General features: G+C 39.7%; 1 pseudogene; it reads right to left on the bottom strand.

Moving 5' to 3' along the window:
- Nucleotides 1–397: 397 nt before the first annotated feature.
- LOC109412330 (uncharacterized) lies at nucleotides 398–12,286 on the bottom strand (annotated as a pseudogene).
- Between the last annotated feature and the right edge of the window lie 9,399 nt (nucleotides 12,287–21,685).

Here is a 21,685-nt window from a genome sequence, read left to right as displayed (position 1 = left end):
TACTTCAGAACCAATGAACAGATGGTTCTTGTGCACGTCGCACTCCACATCCAGGTCTAGGATAAACTGAAGGGTAAATATTGTTTTAAGATATATTGTCTGGAGCTCGTTTATGTGCTCTTTAACCTAATCTAGTATATTGGTGATTTCACCCAACAACTATGTTAACCCTGCTCTTGGATATACCTTCACTGTTACTATGCAACAAATCTTCAAAGTGCTCCATCCAGCTGATTGCTGCCATTGTTTTGTTGACCAGCAAATTTCCTACCTGTTCATTGCACATGGTGCACATAGCGAGCACTGGCGCAGTCTTCTACTTCCCACCATTGACAATTTCATAAAACAACCGCATATCGTTCCATTCCGAAACTAAATACAACACTTTTTTTCAATGTTTGTCACAGATATATTTACTCAAAGTCCAACAACCCCCTCGAATCAAAAAGCTTCAAAAGTGCACTCAAATGTTTGTAATACAGCGGGTTCCCGTACACGTCTCGTCGAAACTTTTGATTCTCTTCGCTTTCGCCGAAAAATCCGTCCATATTGGCGTTCTCGCTCTTGTCGGCCAAAACCACCGGGAGAATCCCATACAGGCACTGCATTCCGAAGAAGCCCCGTTTCAACATGTCTATGTGCAAGTCTCGCAGGTTGGGAATGGTGCCCGGGTAGGCTAGCTTCTTCAACGCTTCGGCCAGTTGGGTGTGATAATACTGAACCATTTCATCGAAGCGGGTTGCTTTCACCTCCAGCGACGGTGAGCTCACAATATAGTAGAACAAATCCGACACGGGGGACCCGTAGAAGGGACCTTGGTAGTCGATCTGGAATGAGAAATGTGCACGTAAGGACAAGTTGATCTGTAGTTCTCGAAGAGAACAGAAAGCCATTACCAGTAAAGCGTCTTTGGGAGTTCCGGATGTGTGATAGCTGTACATGTGATTGTTCGTCCACATGTCTGCATGACAAATCGTAACGAAATCCGAATCGTCAAAAGTGAGAGCCGCAGTTGTCTTCTCGAAATCATTTTCCATGCTTTTTTCCTGGAAATTATACACAATAAAACGTATATCAGAAGGACTATAAAACCCCCGTTTTATGTTCTTCAACATTACTTGAATAAGTATAATCATTGCTGTTCCTTTCAATTTGGCCCTTTAATACTTTTGTTTTTTTTTGACAGATACTAGTATATCGATTACCACTTGTAATCTTCCTCAGTGTCAGTTACCCACGAGTGGACAAACCACGTAGACCAAATCTCAGACCCACCCCATCGTACAGCTTGGAGCTTGGATTTTGACCAGACACTCCCTCCCCCCAAAAAGAGGTTTCAGCGGGGTACCAAGAGATCTCAGTTAGGATTTCGGGGGTCTGAGGGGGTTTTCGAAAGCAATGTAGAGAGTTTCAGAGGATTTTCGATAGGTTCTGTAGGCGTTACAGGTACGTTTTTGTGGATATCGGAGGCATTTCAGGAAGTTTCAGAGCATTTTCGGCGAACTTCAGAGACGTTGCGGAGGAGTTTTCTGGGGTTTCGGACCGTCTCAGGTGCGTTGCATGGGATCCGAGGGTTTTAAAGGGGATTTTGGAGGCATTCCAAGAAGTTTCAGAACATATTCGGCGGGAGTCAGAGGCGTTACGGAGCAGTTTTCGGAGGTTTCGGACAGCCTCAGGTGCGTTACATTGGGTCCGAGGAGGTTTAGGGGGATTTTGGAGCGGTTTCAGGAAGTTTCAGAGCATTTTTGGCGAGATTCAGAGGCGTCACGGAAGCGTTACAAAGGATTTTTTTGGGGTTTCGGACCGTCTCAGGTGCGTTACATGGCGTCCGAGGGGGATTTTGGAAGCATTCCAAGAAGTTACTGAGCATTTTCAGCGAGATTCAGATGCGTTTTTTTCCTCCCCTGTTGGGGAAATTAAGATACTGCATCCAATAAGCTGATGTTTTGTGGCATTTCAGAGGCGTCTCGGAGGAATTTTTGGGGGTTTCATGTGCGTTACACGGGGTCCGAGGAGGTTTAAAGGGGATTTTGGAGGCATTTCAGAGCATTTTCAGCGAGATTCAGAGGCGTTACGGAGGAATTTTTTAGGGTTTCGGACCGTCTAAGGTGCGCTACACGGGGTCCGAAAGGGTTTCAGGGGGATCTTTGAGGCATTTCAGGAAGTCTCAGAGGGTGTTAAGAAACCCCACCACAGTATCTTTTGAAACACCCCTGAAATACCCTTTGTTTTAAAGATGCTCTTGAAACCCCTTGATACGACCTTGACCTGCAATGCCTCGAAACGCCACAGAAACCTCCGTAATCCCATTGAACGTCCTTGCAATCATCATAATTAATTTTAAATGCATCTGGAACCCTTTTGGAAGCCTTTAATAGGGTCCATAAGCCCCCTGAAACTCACCTGAAAACCCCTTAAAACACCCCTGAAATGCTATCAAACGCCCCTAAAACTTCTAAAAACGCCGTTTAAATGTTCCTGAAACACTTTGAAACTCTCTTAAATGACTGAAATATCTTGAAACGCCCCTCAAGCCCGTTGCAACGCCAACGCCCTTTAACCTTCCTTTTGCATCAGGTTGGGAACAGCTCGCTGACGTAGTGTACAGTTTGTACAGTATGTACAACGCTTCCCAAACTCGGATTTCACGGCGCCCCAACGTGTCACAGGCTTTTTTCCAGACCTTTAAGCGAGCCTGCAATAGGCTGGTGCGTTGCCAGAACGGAGTTTGGGAAGAGCGGCTTTACAGGCTCTTGAGATCTCGTGAATTGCCCTTAAAGCCCCTTGAAACGTACCTGAAGCCCCCTTAACCCCCTATTGCAATGCCCCATAATCCCATTAAAACACCAACAAATCTTGACAGAACGCCCTTAAAAGTTCCCCAAAACCCCAGAAACAGACCCTAAGAAAGCCCCTGAACCCCCTTGGAACCCTTAGGAGAAAGTAAGTAAGTAAGTAAGTAAGTAAGTAAGTAAGTAAGTAAGTAAGTAAGTAAGTAAGTAAGTAAGTAAGTAAGTAAGTAAGTAAGTAAGTAAGTAAGTAAGTAAGTAAGTAAGTAAGTAAGTAAGTAAGTAAGTAAGTAAGTAAGTAAGTAAGTAAGTAAGTAAGTAAGTAAGTAAGTAAGTAAGTAAGTAAGTAAGTAAGTAAGTAAGTAAGTAAGTAAGTAAGTAAGTAAGTAAGTAAGTAAGTAAGTAAGTAAGTAAGTAAGTAAGTAAGTAAGTAAGTAAGTAAGTAAGTAAGTAAGTAAGTAAGTAAGTAAGTAAGTAAGTAAGTAAGTAAGTAAGTAAGTAAGTAAGTAAGTAAGTAAGTAAGTAAGTAAGTAAGTAAGTAAGTAAGTAAGTAAGTAAGTAAGTAAGTAAGTAAGTAAGTAAGTAAGTAAGTAAGTAAGTAAGTAAGTAAGTAAGTAAGTAAGTAAGTAAGTAAGTAAGTAAGTAAGTAAGTAAGTAAGTAAGTAAGTAAGTAAGTAAGTAAGTAAGTAAGTAAGTAAGTAAGTAAGTAAGTAAGTAAGTAAGTAAGTAAGTAAGTAAGTAAGTAAGTAAGTAAGTAAGTAAGTAAGTAAGTAAGTAAGTAAGTAAGTAAGTAAGTAAGTAAGTAAGTAAGTAAGTAAGTAAGTAAGTAAGTAAGTAAGTAAGTAAGTAAGTAAGTAAGTAAGTAAGTAAGTAAGTAAGTAAGTAAGTAAGTAAGTAAGTAAGTAAGTAAGTCCTTTAGATGTACTATTGCTTAAAGTAATTGATTTTCCATAAACTCACCAATTTTGCTTTGTATCGCTCATCTTCCGGTGTCGAGCTAAGTATCCCAAAGAATTCCGGCTTAATTACTTTGTAATATTGGTCCATGAAATCTTTTCCCGCTGGATCAATCAGCATACAATCGTACAATGGTGTTGTCCGTCCATGCTAAAAACACACAAGATTTCATTTCCTGAATCACCTTCATCCCCCAAAAAAAAAACCAAACCTTCCGATACAGCACGGCACCAGCAGCGTGAAACTTGGCCAACTTCTCCAACAGTACGTGAACGTGCTCCATTCCGACACCTTCCTGCCGGTTGGCCACACTGTATCCTTCATCGCTCAGATCATCCAGCACGATGATATCCGTGTCACCTTCCACAGTTTTCCAGCAACGGGGGCCAAACCGGACCGATTCACCGGCCTCTGCCCACAGCTGCTCCATGGCCGGTAGCGTTTGCTCGTAGACGTGCTTCTCCCGGGCGAACACGCTGAAACTCTTCATCTCCGGCATGGTGATGATGGCTTTGATGATGACCGATAGGGTGTTTGTGCTGCCATCTAGGGAGGAATTTTTAGATTAATTATAGCTGATTATCAAGTAAATCATACCTAGACCCTCTTTGTGATTTTCCAGGAAACGCATAAGGAATTCCTACTAATGTTATTTAGGAGTTTGAAAATAAAAAAAACTTCGATTCTTGAACAATTTACCTAAAAATTATTTTAATGATATTTCATCCTAAAATCTCCCTGTACCACTTTATTTTTTTGAAAACCCTGTATACAAAATGTTTTTTTTTTCAGATTTTCTTAATTTTTTTTGTTTTGTTTTTGTTCTTAAAGATTATTTTTGGAATTTCCATAGTAGGTTTGGGGCGGTTGCGATTGGGATCTCGATCGCGTTGCGTTCGGAGGAAAAAGTGAAAAATGACGCGTGTTTGGGGCAGTTGCGATGGAAATTGCGGTCGCGTTGCATTGTTCGAAGGAAAAAGAAAAAAGTGACACGTTTTTGGGGCAGGTGCACATTATCCTACCTCGTGAAGTGACAAAAATGGATACAGATTTGGTCGCACAGTATTGCAGAAAATTGAAGGAGTCAAGGAGTGGCAACTTTGTTGAATACGCCAAGTTTGTAACTCCGTTACTTTTCAAGATACGTTACGTTTTCTATCATCAGCTCCTTGAAAAGGGTTCGCAAAAACTTTCTAATAACTGATTCTACATTTTCCTCATGTTCTACTAAGTATATGGGATTTATTTATATCTTCAACATATTTATTTGACAGTTCATGTCATGGGGGATTGATCAATTTCCATAATAGTTCAAAAGAAGCTCCTTATGATAGTGAAAAACTATCTCGAAGACACCATGACGCTAAACGCCTTAGTTGAAAAGTTAAGCGCGCTAAAACGACGAAATCAGCTACAGTGCAGCGTGGGTATTCAGCACAACCTTTCCTAGGGAGACGATTTCAATTTCCGGTCGGTCCAAGAACTTTTCGTAATGATGATTTTCTTGACCTGCTTGGACGTAGAGTATCTTCGTGCCTGCCACACGATATACACATGCAGAATGATCAATGGCAGACGAAGCTCACAGTTAACCCGCAAACACCCGGGACGATCTACTTTTGGCAGAAAGTAGATTTTTTTATAGTCAAGGGGAATAGTTGTGCTAAGAAATGCATGGTACCTCCCCCCTTTGCACCCTCCCCCCTTTTGCGGAGAGGCGAAAAAACGTGGCTTTTTTGTATTTTTTATAAATTCTGTTTTTGCTGAAATTTCATCGTTTTGCTAATCATCAATAGTTTTCACTGATCCTAGACATGCAATGTATTACTACCCATCGTAGTCTGATGAAGTTTTATCCCAGAGCTATTCTAAGGCCTCCAAAGTACTCCGAAGTTTGTGACACAAATCTAAGATTCTCAACCAAATTTTATACACGATGAATGATTACAGAACATTGTCTACGGTACTCAAAAAGCCCCAAAGAACCCCTAGAAAATTCATGGTACATGAATTGGGTGATCTAGGTCATCCAAACTACTCTGGAATTCATTTTCTTAAGATCTAAAACATCTACCATCGTTTGTGTTCACTCTGTCCAAGAAATTTAATCACGTTAATGTCCATTACACCTCACAATGCTATGAGCAACTTGATATTGTGGTAGTTGGACATTCCGTGAAATACAAATGGCCTCCAAAACACTTTGAAGTTTGGCTTACGATATCTACATACTGTCACATGCTTTAGTTGTGAAAATTTTTCGTGGAATGTAGTCTATAGTGCTGATGGAACCTCAGTGCACATCTATAATGCTTTTGGTACATTCATGGGATATTCCAGGCTTTCCAAACTATTCCGGAATTAGGAACTTCAAGGTCTACAGGCTCTACTCTTGTTTTTATTCACTCTATTGGCATAATTCTTTCACGATTGTGTCTGTTGCACCTCATTATATTACGAGTATCTGTATTTGTTGCTATTTGGGTGTCCACTGGCATACAAATGGACCCAATGTATTTTGAAGTATGGGTCACAATACAGATAATCTTAGGATATTTTTATTGCAGCGAATGCTCGCGGAATATAATCTACGCTACTGTTAGAACCTCAGATTGCAATTCTGATAACTTAATTAGCGACATTCACTTGCTGATCTAGGTCATCCAAACTATTCTGGAAATAAGACCTTCAAGCTTTACACTCTTATATCTCTTTACTTTATTCTTCCACGATTACCTCTGTTGAATCTCGTAATGTTTTGAGAATTTCTTTGTGCTGCTTGTGCATCCACTGACATACAAATGATCTTTATGGTATTTGAAAGTGTTGGAAATTACCCAAGCATTCCTCTAGGTGTTCCTCGGAAATTCCTCCAGGAGTCCCTCAGAAATTCATCGTGATGTTCTCCGAGAGCATCTACGAGTTCCTAGGGAATGCCTCAGGACTTCCCGTTAAATTCTTCAGGAGTTTCCTAGCAGTTTCTCGAAAGTTTATTCAGGAGCTATTCTGGAATTACTTCAGGAGTTCCTCAGGAATTACTTCAAGAACTTTTCCAAAAATCCTACAGGAGTTTTCCGGAGAACTCCTCCAGAAATTCCCCGAGGATTCCACAAGAGTCCTCCAAAGATTTCGAAGATCTCCAGTCATCCCCTTAAAACTCTTCAAGGAAATTTTTTCAAGAGTTCATCCAGAAATTTCTCCTGGGATTCCTCCAAGAAGTTTTCCAGGGATTTCTCCAGGAATTTTCTTAGGAATTCAATTCCTCCAAGAATAGACACAGACACGTTTAATGCTTCCAGTGAGCTGTTTGCTCTTTGAAAGAAGCACGACACTAGACAACGGACTAGCATGCAACGCCCAGTGGCACAGCCGAAAACTTTTCCTGACAGCTGCGGCGGGAATCGAACCCGCGCTCCTTAGCACGATGCGACTAAAGGCTTGGTGACCTTAGCCGCATGACCACGATGCCCACGAACTGCAGGAATTTCAACAGGAATTGCTGTAGGAATTACTACATGAATTTCTCCAGAAATTCCTTCAATTCCAGTTCTTGCGGGAAATACCTCACGTGAATTCGGAATTACTCGCATGAATTACTCCATGAATTCTTATAGGAAATAATTCATGAAATCCTCCAAAAATTCCTTCAGAAAAAAATTGAAAAATTGAAAAAAATTCTAAATTTTCTCGCAGTTCAAGGAAATCCTTAAGAAATTCCTCTAAGAATTTCCCTGGGAAATTCTTTAAAAATTCCTTCACAAATTACTACACGAATTCTTGCAGAAAGTACTCCAGGAATTCCTCCAGGGTATTCTCCAGAAATTCTTCAAGAAATTCTTGAAGGAATTCTCGGAAGTATTCTTGTAGGAATTCTTGGAGGAATTCCTGGAGAAATTCCTAGAGATTTTTGGAGGATTACCTGAAGGAATTCTTGGAGGAATTCCCGGGGATGTTCCAGTAGGCATTTCTGAAGGAAATTCTGAAGGTATTTATTGAAAAACCCTGGAGGTTTTCCTAGAGAAATTTATAAAGGAACTCCTGGCCAAATTCCAGGACGGATTCTTGGAGGAATTTTGACATAAATATTGGAGCAGGTCTTGGAGAGATTCTTATTAGAGTTCATGTTGGACTTCTTGAAAGAATTTCTAAAAAAAATCCTTGAAGGAATTCTCGGTTGAATCCCTGAAGTTATCCCGGGAGTATCTGCTTGAGGAATTTCTGGAGGTTTCCTGAAGATTCTAGGAGGTATTCATAAAGGAATTTCTGGAGGATTTTTTAAATGAATTTTCAAGGAAATTTCTTGAAAAATCCCTGAAGGAATTTCTAGCGAAATTCCTGAAGGGATTATTGGCAGATATCTTAAAGGGTTCTCTGGTAAAATTCTTGGGAAGGTACAGTAGGAATTTTTGGAATTCCTGGAGGGATTCTTGGAAGAAATCTGGACAGATGTCTTGGAGGAATTTCTGGATGAATCCTGAAGGAATTTCCGGAATGGTTTCTGGAGGAATTGCTGGAGGAAACTCTGGAGGAACTGCTGGAGAAGTTTCTGGAAGAATCTCTTGAATCCTGAAGAAATCCCTGGGTTAGTTGCTGGAGGAAATCTTGGAAGAACTTCTGAGGGAGCTCTGTAGGAATTCCTGGAGGAATCCATGGAGGAATCCATGCAGGAATCCCTGGGGGTATTCCTGAAGGAATCCCTGGAAGAACTTCTAGAGAAACCGCTGGAGGAATCCCTGGAGAAATTCTTAGGAAAATTCTTGGAGGAATCCCTGGGAAATTTCCTGAAGGAATTCCAGGAGAAATTTCTGGAGGAACTCTTGGGAAAACTTCCTTGACGAGTTTTAGGGAATGGATGAAGAAATCCTTGTGGGACTCCCGTGGAATCCTCGGGGAATTTCTGAAGGAATCCACGAGGAACTCCGGCAGGATTTTTCGAAAAGTTTTTGAAGTAATTCCTGAGGAATTCCTAAAAGAGTTCCTGAAATGCTCCTGAATAAATTTTCGAGAAACTGCTGGGAAACTCCTGAAGAATTTAACGGGAAGTCTTGAGACATTCTCTAGGAACTCGTAGATATATTCTCGGAGAATATCACGATGAAGTTCTGAGGGACTCCTGGAGGAATTTCCGAGGAACACCCAGAGGAATTCTAGGGTAATTTTCGACACTTTCAAATACCATAAAGAACATTTGTATGTTAGAGGATGCACAAAGTAACACAAATACTCAACAAATTATGAGGTACAACAGAGGTAACCGTGGAAGAAGTACATCGATAAAATAAAGATATACAAGAGTAGAGCTTGTAGAGCTTGAAGGTCTTAATTCCAGAATAGTTTGGATGACCTAGATCACCAAGTAAATATTGCTAAGTTATCAGAATTGCAATCTGAGGTTCTAATAGTAGCGTAGATTATATTCCGCGAGCATTCGCTACAATAAAAATATCCAAAGATTATTTGTATTGCGACCCATACTTCAAAATACATTGGGTCCATTTGTATGCCAGTGGACACCCAAATAGCAACAAATACAGATACTTGTAATATAATGAGGTGCAACAGACACAATCGTGAAAGAATTATGCCAATAGAGTGAATAAAAACAAGAGTAGAGCCTGTAGACCTTGAAGTTCCTAATTCCAGAATAGTTTGGAAAGCCTGGAATATCCCATGAATGTACCAAAAGCATTATAGATGTGCACTGAGGTTCCATCAGCACTATAGACTACATTCCACGAAAAATTTTTACAACTAAAGCATGAGACAGTATGTAGATATCGTAACCCAAACTTCAAAGTGCTTTGGAGGCCATTTGTATTTCACGGAATGTCCAACTACCACAATATCAAGTTGCTCATAGCATTGTGAGGTGTAATGGACATTAACGTGACTAAATTTCTTGGACAGAGTAAACACAAACGATGGTAGATGTTTTAGATCTTAAGAAAATGAATTCCAGAGTAGTTTGGATGACCTAGATCACCCAATTCATGTACCATGAATTTTCTAGGGGTTCTTTGGGGCTTTTTGAGTACCGTAGACAATGTTCTGTAATCATTCATCGTGTATAAAATTTGGTTGAGAATCTTAGATTTGTGTCACAAACTTCGGAGTACTTTGGAGGCCTTAGAATAGCTCTGGGATAAAACTTCATCAGACTACGATGGGTAGTAATACATTGCATGTCTAGGATCAGTGAAAACTATTGATGATTAGCAAAACGATGAAATTTCAGCAAAAACATGTAGAATTTATAAAAAATACAAAAAAGCCACGTTTTTTCGCCTCCCCGCAAAAGGGGGGAGGGTGCAAAGGGGGGAGGTACCATGCATTTCTTAGCACAACTATTCCCCTTGACTATAAAAAAAATCCGGGGTAAAATCTTTTGAAACAAAGAAGATATTGCATTTCTGCCAAAAGTAGATCGTCCCGGGTGTTTGCGGGTTAATAACTGTAGAAGTGCTTATAGAAGACTGCTGAGAAGCAGGCTTTTTCCCAGTTGATACACGCCAAGAAAAAAGAATAAGAAGAAGAATTGACAACACGGATTGGAACCGAAACTTTTCACTTTGAATATGCCAGGTAGCATTTCGATTACACAAGATCTAACAAAAATCTTGTTTAAAAAAAAAGCAAACTATGTCCTAGTTGCGATTCACACCATATATAATGAAAAAGAACAAACTCGAGAGCAAATAAATGAAACACACGTGTAGAAGACCAATTACTACTCTAACTGATATTGTCTCACATCCAGCAGCTTCAAATTAATCAAATAGTTGCCCTTAGCTACGGTGTATCAAACAATTGTCCGTACAGCAATTTTTTTGTCAAAATAATTTTTCATTCAAATGTTAATATTTTTTTAATGCGTCAATCAGAAACGCTGAAATTTTGACCAATCATGAATCATATATTTAAGCTCCATTGGTAAAATTTTGAGCGAGATCGATAAAGTTTTCTGAAAGTTATAGAACTTTTAGTAAAACTTACAAGGTTTTTGAGCACATTTTTAAAACATTATATCTCAATATGTACTCGATGAATTTTTTCCATTTTTTTTTTGCGTCACATCTTATACCTAAGGCTTTCATATGCAGCCATGTTTGGGGTTTTATATTCACTACAAAAAATATGAAAAATGTGCGTATGTAGTTGGCGATATTTTAAAATTTACCATATTTTGCACATATAATCTGACAAACGTTTTCCACCAATAAAAGTGCATTGACTGAACGAAAAATCCATAGGACCTACTCTTCATATGTTGTTCAGTAGGTCCTGTATAAAAATACAACATTAAGAGAGTTTAAAAAAGTTGAAAACACTTGGCACTTCTATTGATCAAAATATGATAAATTTCCAAATGACACTCTGAACATATACAGATTTTTCATATTTTTTGTAGTGAATATAAAACCTTAAACGAAGATGCATATGAAAGCCTTAGGTATAAGCTGTAACACGAAAAAAAGTGAAAAAGTTTCATCAAGTAAATATTGAGATATAATGTTTTAAAAATGTATTCAAAAATTCTATAAGTTTTACTAAAAGTTCTATACTGCCGTGAATCGCAAGTCAGTCCCATCTGCATTTTGGGCAAAAATGAGTTAATGACCGTTTTCGAGCTTTCTTCGGATGATCTTTCAGCTGCGTGCATAAAAATATATAGTTTGTTCAGTAAAATTGAAAAACAACACCAAGTCAGATTGTCCCATAATGAAATGTAATCGCAAGTCAGTCCCATTACGAACTTGTGTGCCCTACAGTACAAGATTTAACACTATTTTAGCTAGTTTTACATTTTTCACTGTTATGTTTTAACGTTTGAAACAATATGTGAAAGTTTCATGATGATCGCAAAAGTTTTCAATTCATAGCGATTTTTTAGAGTTTCGTATAGAAATCGAATTTGAAAACTTCAGAGGCCATTTTCTCAATGCCTACTTTTTACATATGGGACTGACTTGCGATTCACGGCAGTATAACTTTCAGAAAACTTATTCGATCTCGCTCAAAATTTTACCAATGGAGCTTTAATATATGGGTTATAATTGGTCAAAATTTCAGCGTTTTTGATTGACGTATAAAAAAGTTATAATCATTTAAACGAAAAACTATTTTGACCAAAAAATCGCTGTACGGACAATTGTTTGATACACTGTAGCTCGACCAACTTAAGTTAATAGATAACACTTACCATCGCAAACGGCGTCCACATTGGCGCGATACAGCGACGACGTGTAATTCTCTCCAGCGCCGCCCGTCGGAATGATACGGTTAATTTTAACCTTGAACTTGCCCGGAGCGAGACTATGCTGACTGACAAAGATCTCCTCAAAAAAACGCCTCATTCAACCAGTCCGGTAGCTTCACTTCTGCTGGCTGTTTCGTCTGCTGATCATCAGCTGTACCGTTGTCGTTTGGAGCCATTTTTTGCTCGGGAGGATGCTGAGTTCTAGTAGAGTACGCACTAGTAGAGACAATCGTCGAACCGCGCAAACACCCGGCCGCGTTCACTGCGAAAGATCAACTGCGCAACGTGCCGGGCAGTTCGGCGATATTTGTTTTGTATAAAACCTCATTCAAAGTTTTATCTAACGTCCCATTCATGACGACGGTTACTGTCTAGAGGCTGGCCCACAGAAGCGGAGGTTTGCAAATAGATTGATTGTGGCGAGTTTCAGCAGTAATAATGGGATGATGTGTGGACCAGGGAGGGTGCAGGCACGTCAAACTCGAACAAACTACGCCTACCTAACAAGCATCGAGCGGGCCTTCCCAAACAACACAATGCGATTTCGCGGGCCATCCCCATCGACAAAACAAACCGATTTCCAAGCAGGATTCGACCAGACTTCTGGTCGCATTGCCAGTCACACTAACACACTCGCAAAAGATGAACAGTACACGGAGAAATCAAACTACCTAATTTTTGGGTCGATTTTACTCAAAGCTGAGTATATCGAATATACTAGTTACCCAAAATTAGGTTGTTTTCCCTCTTTCCCTCACCGATGTTTTCAAAAACAAACAGAGATGCATCTACCCAACGGGGGTCCTTGAGCCCAATAAGCCAATTTTGGGTAAATGCAGGTTTACTCAAATTTGGGTTGAATGAGGGGGGGGTCTTGGGTTGAATTTACCTACTCTTAAGTAAATGTTTTTGCTGGAGGTGAAGGCAATTTACCTAGTGTGAGTTTAATCGATTTACTCAAATTTGGCTTATTGGGCCGAACTATGGGATTGCGTCAAAAGAACTCAATTTTGGGTAGTTTGGCGGTTCCGTGTAGGCCTACCTTGCCGCATGCGGGTCCCCTGGTGTGGACGGAGTCGTGTGATGATGAGCAGGGTCAACGCGCAAACTATAGGTGGTGACGTAATGGAGCACTGAAATTGAATAACTTTGTTCCCTTGATTGGTTGTTATTTTCTTACCGCAAGATTTATTTAAATTTATCGGGGGTTTTCCTACAAACCCCCCGTGAAATTTAAATAAATCTAGCGGTAGTTCACTAGAAGAATGCATTTTTTGTTAGTTGCATTGAGTGGCCTGGCCAGCCGTTCCGGATTTATTGCCATTTATGTAGGTGTTCCAGACCGGTACCCCATAAAGGGGTCAAATATGCAAATGCTACAAACCAATGCATGCGACACATCGAGCTGTGACATTTTCGATAACCTGATGAACGGTAAGCAGGAAAGTGATCTTTGACCATATTCGAACCGGTATTGTTCCGCAAACGGTTTTAGGTGTCCCGCTGGAATGAACCAAAGCCATCCATGCGACACACCAAATCGCGATTTTTTAGGTAACCTGATAAATGATTAGTAAGAAAGAAAAAATGAAATGGGTTTTTAGGTAACTTGAAGAACGGTTAACAAGAAAAAAAATCTAAGATCATATTTGAGAAAACAAATAGTGTAATGGAACCGGTTCCGGGTGTCCCGCCTGAGTGGTCAAATGTAGAAGAGAACCGAATCCATGCATGTGGCACATAAAATAGCGGTTTTTTCGATAACCTGAAGGAAGGTCAGCAAGAAGTAGTCTCATACCACATCTCAGACTACAGACAGTGTCGCGGAACCGGTTTAAGGTATCCTGCCGGAAGTGGTCAATTGTAAATGTAGACCAAACTCATATATTGAACTTTTAACATTTCCCAACTTAGGGACAGCCTAAGCACCATCTTCGTTGATCTTGGGCAATGTTCCTCCAGTTTCCCTGCACGTTTAGGGTTTCCAAGACTTCTTCAACCACGTGCAACCAGCGCGTTCGCGGCCACCCACGACGTCACCGATCGCTACCGGAATTCATCCTGAATATTGTTTTCGCTATTCTTTTTTTCGACATTTGGACACTAAAGTCTGCCGTATTTTACGCGCTTCACAGTGTTCGATTCCATGTATCCTCTAACTGTAGATCGTGATTCATGCGTCTGCGTCACGCACCATTTTATTTCTTTGAGAATAAAATTCTTCAGCGATTCTTTGTGGAATTTCTTTACGAATGTTCGACACATTTCTTTAAAAACTCATCCAGCGGCAGAATCTTTCCAGGTATTTAATCGAAATTTCTTTATAGATTCTTTGCGGAATTTTTACAGCGATTTTATGGATTACCTCCCGAAACTCCTTTGAGAATTCTTCCAGGTAAGTTTAACTTCTGCATAATCACACGTGCATAGCCCTCACTCCATAAGCACAGATAATGACAAGGACGCATTTGCCGCGCAACTTGAAGGCGAGTGCAACTGCTGCCCAAGCCGCGAAATCTAGAAAATATCATCATATGAGACGTAAACGCCCCGGCTTACGTTTCCTAAGGGTGATCCATAAAGCACGACGGTGTCTCGATAGTGTGACGAGCAAAATGTCTTAGGTATTGGAAAACCCCGTTGGAAAGGGCCAGCCTCTTTGGAAAATAACAGTGTGGCAAAGTTGAATATAATAATATTCAAATGAAGTGTATGGAAAAAGAATTATGATGATGAAATGCATAAACAATTTTGCTCCAAAACGCTATGGAAACCGTATTTATGAAATCGATGACTTGTTAAAAGTTTATCTTCTAAGGTATCAGTGCTCTCCAAAAAAGGAGGTGAATTGTTATCAGTATATGAACAGTTCAACGTACGCTCCATATAAGGGATGCTGATAAGGATGAGATTAGAAGTAAGTAGGTATTCTACAGTGGACAAAGCCTTGGTCTCTTTTTGTAAATAATGTGACGTTGTTGTGTGAACCAGGTGTTATGATTGATATTAACTGTCCAACGTTACAAAATATTCTTCAATATTGCGTCTTCTTGTGCTACGTCATTAATGGATGACGCTGACCAGAACTTGTTTTGGTCTATATAGTGGCTTGCGCACTGTATATTAGTATCTGTTTCTTTAAAGTGCAAATTACAAACACAAACTGTGATGTGTTCCCAAGTGGTCGGTGATAAGGCATCAATTAGTATGAACTCGTAATTGTTTTATTTGTTTTGATGGAATTATCTTTTTTGTTGATATCGCTAAATTATAGCGAAGGGCTGGATTGAGTTATATATGCATTATAAAATAGTTTTTTTTTCTGCTAAATTAGGGACGTGTTTCAAGCAGATAAAAAAGTATAGGGTAACGAACCACTTGGGCAGCGGCCGGTATTTTGGGCACTCTTCGCTATAACTCAGTCTTCCAAACCAATTGACTTGAAATTTTTGTACACGGCTAGATACTATACGTATCTCATCGCGTTCCAAAAATTATGCCAATTGGTTCAAAATTGGCTGAGCTATAGCAGAAAAGTGCCCAAAATAGGACCGCTGGCAGGGTAAGAACCAGTTGAAGATATTTTGATAAAAATGTATCACCTTGTTCATCACCCATCTCACCCTGACAACGCCTATGGTAAATTATTTTTTTTTACGAAATCATGTATTCATGCCTGTTCTGCCTGTTTCTACTACAATACATTTTGAAATTTGAGTTTTGATGACGTTTGAGCATTTTCAATAATTGTTGCGAATAGTTCCTATACGTTAGGCTCTTTGTGGAACTGGCAACCCTGAAGCAAGAACGTCGTGCGCCGCCGTAGCTGCCTATAGGATTTGAGAACGAAGAGCAGTGCATTTTAGTTCGCGATAGGTGGAAGAAGTACGACTTGTGCGCTGTTGTTGGGTGACTTGTCCGTGAGCTGATACTACAATGTATTAGTGTTTATATTTGAATTATATAGAAATTAATTATTCTTTAATAAATTTGCAGTTATTGAAGCTGCTTGAAATATAAGCTGCTCTCAATATGGTATCTTAGCTCCGAACGTACCACACGCCCCAACAATAATGTTATATTTTGCCTAACTACACCACTGGCCCATCACCCGAAAGCCTTTGGATTTATTCATATTTCCACATGTAGAATGCAACAAAAAAAGTCCGGACCGGATGAAATCCCCGGGGGACACCATCGTAACGTTCCCTTGTCAGACTAAATGGAAGCTCCAACGTCGTACTGTCGCTGACCATCACGGTTTTATCCCTCAAAATTCCGTTGAAGCTGGCAATAACTGGATTGCCGTGGGTTCCCTAGCTGAAGTTCCTTATTCCATGCTTCCGATTCCAGGATTTGCCGCGACTGGTCTGCATTTTTTTTTTGCCTATTGGATGAACTAATATGGGATCGTTGTAATATTCAGAATTGCAGTACCCAAAAGTTTTGCATCACTCAAAATAAGGTGGGAAAATATTAGAGTAAAGCTAGAATCAATTAGGTTGTGGTTACGAGTTGCATTTTCAAAGAGAATTAGGGAGATCATAAATAAGTGATTTGTGCCTCAAAGACCTGTAATAACCACATTTTAGGGTGAGTCAAAATGCAAATGATTGTGAAAGCACCCGGACCACAGTGGAAGCACAAAGCGCTTGCAATGATCGACAAAATAAAGAATAATATGAAAAGGGCGTAACAACTATTTTTTGCTCCTCCCGTTCCTCCTGAGCTCATTTTCAATTATAAATGCTATCTCTGATCAGTAACAGGTAGAGCAGACTTTCCTCTATCTGATAAGGGGAAAAGTTTTCATAAATAAGTTGAAATACGTCTTGGAGGGACGGAAGAAGCTGAGGCGTGTAATGGTTGTTCCGCCCTTTTCACATGTATTGCCGAAGAAGCGGAAAGAGGAATGACGTCCTGGATACACATTGCTATAGCATATGCTGTGGTCTGGAAATTATGCACTTGCTTTTGGTAGTAAGAACAACAAATGCTTGATTTGGAACTACTAATTTATAGAATTGTAAATCAACAAACGTGATTGTTGTTTCAAACTACACTGTTTTTTCTACGTATATGAGTAGGTCTCACACATTTTAGTGATGAGAGGTTTTAGCGTGTTTGATAAAATATTGGAAATTTCAACGCCAACCAATTCCTGGATGTAAAAACTAGAAAGATTAAATAATGTTAAATAGAAGGAAATGTTCATGATGATCATATTGGTAGTTAGAATGTCTAAAACTTCCTCAGAACTCTTTTGGTCATGACCTTTCGACCCTTCCGGCCAGATGGAGCTGGATTGTGATGCCACTGCTGTGGAAGTGGTCATAGAGCACTAAGCTGTGAAGCAGGCTTTGCCCCAGTGGGGACGTTACGCCCAGAAGAAAAAGAAACTGGTTGAATCCATTTCATGCAAGGGCGTAGCCAGCTTTTCGGTCAGGGGGGGGGGGGGGGCAAGCACCCTTACCAAATTTATGCCTACTTGCTTCTATATCTTTACGCAATACGATGAAATATGAAAATATAATAACATTAGGGTGCCTGTACCAGTTATCGCACCACCTAAGAAAAACTATTTCTACAAAAATAAGAAGAAGACCGACGAATGTAAACAATAAGTCAAATGAATGATAAGTTTTCATACTTTACAGGAAAAATATAAAAACGGAGCCAAAACTACTTTTAGTATTTATTACGGCGAGAGATCTCATAAGGAAATCCTAGATGAAATTCTAGATAAATTTCTGGAGAGTTCCTTGGAGGAAGTTCTGGAGAAATTCCTGGAGTAATTCTGGGAGGAATCCCTAGAAAAAAATCAGAATAAATTTCTTGAGGCATTCCTAGAGGAAATCTTAGAGAAATTTAAAAAATCCTTGGGGGAGTTCTTGGAGCAATCTCTGAAGGAATTCCTGGGGGATCCTTGAAGAAATTTGTGGAGAAATCCCTGAAGAAATACCTGGGGAAATCCCTAAAAAATTCCTGAAGGATTTCCAAGAAGTTCTCCTCCTGGAAGAATTTCTGAAGAAATCCGTAGAATCTTTGGAGGAACTTCTGGAGGATTTCTTGGAGGAATCTTCGAAGGATTTCCTGGAGGAATCCATGGGAAAATCCCTGGAGAAATTCGTGCAGAAATCTCGGAGGAATTCCTGAAGCAAATTCTGATGGAATCTCAGGAGAAATTCCTGAAGAAATGCCAATGGAATTGCTAACAAAATTTATGAAGGATGTCCTGGGGTAATTTCTGGAGGGATTCCAGGAGGAGTTCCTGGAGAAAGTCCAGTGTAAAATTCTGGAGGAATTCCTAGATGTATTTCTGTGGGAACTGCTGGAAGATTCCATGATGAAATTCCTGGGAGAATCTCTAGAGGGATTCTTGAAAGAATTACTGTATAAGTTTCTAGAGGAATATTCAGAGCAATTCTGGCAGATTTATATTATTTTTCTATTTCTGAAAAAAATCCCATGAGAATTTCTGGCGGAATTTCTGGAGGAATTCCTGGAGATCCCCCAAGAAATTCCTGAAGAATCTCTGGGGGAATCCTTGAATAACTTTGTGAAGAAATCCCTGGAGGGATCTGTAGAGAAATTCCTGGAGGAATACCTGGAGGAATTCCTGAAAAATTACTAATGGTATTTCTGGAGAATTTCCTGCAAGAATTTCTGAAGAAACCCCAAGATGATTTGCTGGAAGAATCCTTAGAGGAACTTCTGGAGGTTTCCCGGAGAAATCTTCGAAGGATTTCCTGGAGGAATCCTTGGGAAAATTCCTGGAGAAATTCGAGGAGAAATCCCTGAATTCCTGAAGCAACTCGTGAAGGAATATCAGGAGAATTTCCTGGAAAAGTACCTGAAGGAATCCCTGAAAAATCCCTGGAGATTTTCCTGGAAGAACTTCTGAAAAAAATCTCAGAAGATTTTCTGGAAAAATTCCTGGAAAAATTGCTGACATAATTTCTGAAGGATGTGCAGGGTCAATTCCTGGATCAATTCCTTGAGTAATGATTAATTCATGAAGAAATTCTTGGGGTAATTTCCTGGAGGAGTTCCTGGAGATAGTCCTGGATTAAAACCTGGAGGATGGACGAATGTCTGGAGGAACTTTTGGAGGTTTTCTTTGAAAATTGCTGCAGGAATCCTTGAATAAATTCCTGAAGGAATTTCTGGAGAAATTTTTGCAATAATTACTGGATGAATTTTTTGGGGAATCTCTAGAGCAACTCTGGGAGAAATTTCTGAAAAAATCCCATGAGAAATTCCGGGAGGAATTTCTAGGGAAATTTCTGGAGAAATTTCTGGACAATTCCTCGAAGGAATTTCTGAAGGAATCCCTGGCAGAATTCTTGGGGAAATTCGTGGAGAAATCCCTGGAAAAATCCCTGAAGATGTTCCTAAAAGAATTTTTAGCGAAATTCCTAAAGGAATCCATGCCTGGAGGTAAATCTACAAGAATTCTTGAAGGAATTTCTGAAAAATTTTTAGAAGGTATATCTAGAGAAAATCCTGGTTGAATTATTGAAGGAATCCCTGAAGGATTTCCTAGAGAACTTATAACTTATGATGGAATTCCTTGATTATTCCCTGGTGAAATTCCTGGAGGAATCCCTGAAGAAATTTTGAAGAGGAGATCCGGGAGCAATTCATGGAAGAAATTCTGGAAGAATGCCTGCGTGGATTTCTGAAGGAATCCCAGGAAGAAATCTTGAAACAATCCCAGGAGAAACTCCTGGAACAACTCCAGGGGAATTCCTGGAGGAGTTTCTGGATGAATCCCTGAAGCAACTCCTGGAGGAATATCTGGTTGAATTGCTGGAGGAATCGCTGATAAAAATTCCTGGAGAAATCTCTGCAAGAATCCAAGGATGAATCTCTGGAAGAATGCCTAGGAGAATTCCTAGTGGAATTCTTGGAGGATTCCCTGAAGTAATTCCTTCAGAAATCTTTGGATGAATTCCTGTAGGACCCTCTGGAAAAAAATCCTTAGAAGAATCCCTTGAAGATTCCCTGGATAATTTTCTGTAGGAATTTTTGGTGGAGTTCTTGGAAGAATCCCGGAAGCAATTATTAGAGGAATCTCTGGAGGAATGCTTGGAGGAAGTCCTGAAGGAATGTATTGAGGAAAACCTGGAGGATTTCTGGGAGGAATCTCTGAAAAAAAAATCTTGCATGAATTCTTGGAGGGATCCATGGAGGATATCCTAGAGGCATGCCTGTAGAAATTTCTGGAGAAATCTTCAGAAGAACTTCTGAAGAAATCTCTAGAGGAATTTCTGGCGGAGTTTTTGGAGGAATCTCAAGACGAAATGAAATTCCTAGAGAAATTCCTGAGAAAATTCGTGGATGGATCTCTTAAGAACTTCGTAGAGGAATACCAGGAAATATTCTTGAAGAAATCGCAGATGGAATTCTTGGAAAAATTCTGGAGGAATTCTCAGAAGAGTACCTGATGAAACTCCAGAAAGAATCCCGGAAGCAATTTCAAGAGCAATTCCTAAGGAAATTCCTAAACAGTTACTGGAGGAAGTACTGAATTATTTCCTGGAGGAGTTCCTTAAAGAATACAAGGATGAATTTGTGAAGGAATCTTAAGAAGAGTTCCTGGGAGAATCTTTGTAGAAATTTTTAAAATAGGTTGTCCCAGAAAGAATCACAGAAGGTATTCCCGTGTTAAGCCCTGCAGAAAATCTTAAAGGAATCCATGGAGGAATCCATGGAGGAATTCCTGGAGGATATTCTAAAGAAACGCCTGTAGGATTAACGGAGAAATCTCTGGAAATACTCCTGGAGGAATCTCTAGAAGAATTCCTGGAGGAGTTTCTGGAGGAATCTCTAGAGGCATTTCGGAAGGAATCCCTGGATGATTGTTTAGAGGAATCCCTGCAGAAATTCCCAGAGGAATCCCTGGAATAATTCCTGGAGGAATCTCTGAAGAAATTCGTGGAGGAATCCCAGGAAGAACTCCTGAAGAAATTGCAGATGGAATCCTTGAAGAAATCCTGAAGGAATTCTAAGAAGCGTTATTGGAGGAACTCCTTCAGGAATCCCGTTAGCAGTTCGTGAAGGAATCCCTGCAGAAGCTCCTGAAGAAATCCAAGGAGGAACCCCAGAAGCAATTCCTAGAGGCATTCCTAAGGTAATCTCTAAGCAGTCCATGGAGGAAATACTGGATAATTTCCTGAAATAATTTCAAGAGGAACTCCTTAAAAAGTGTTCCTAGAGGAATCGTTCAAGGATTTTTTTAAATAATCCCTTGAGTTGTTCCTGAAAGAAACACAGAAGAAATTCCCTGGAGGAATTCTTGAAGCGAAACATGGAGAAATTTCTGAAATAAACCATGAGGAATCCAGGAAGCAATCCCATGAGGAATTCCTTAGGAAATCCCAGGAAAACTTTCTTAACAAATTACTGGAAAAAAATATGGAAGAATGCATGTCTACAATAATTTTTGGCCGAATTATTGTTGGACTTTTTTGATGGAATCAAAAAAAAAAAAAATGTTTTGTACAATGTTTCAAGGCACTGCTGGATTTTTTTTTTAGCAAATCTCTGATAAAATTTCCTGTAAGGGCTTCTGGAAGATATTCCTGCTGAAATACTTTGAATTATTCCAGATTGAATTATATCTCTAGTGGAGTTCTTGAAGGAATATATGAAGAAATTCTTGAAGAAATCTCTGAAG

The sequence above is a fragment of the Aedes albopictus genome, chromosome 3 (genome assembly GCF_035046485.1).
Source record: "Aedes albopictus strain Foshan chromosome 3, AalbF5, whole genome shotgun sequence".
NCBI lineage: Eukaryota > Metazoa > Arthropoda > Insecta > Diptera > Culicidae > Aedes > Aedes albopictus.
The sequence above is the reverse complement of the archived record's forward strand: the minus strand, read 5'-3'. Positions and strand labels throughout refer to the sequence as shown.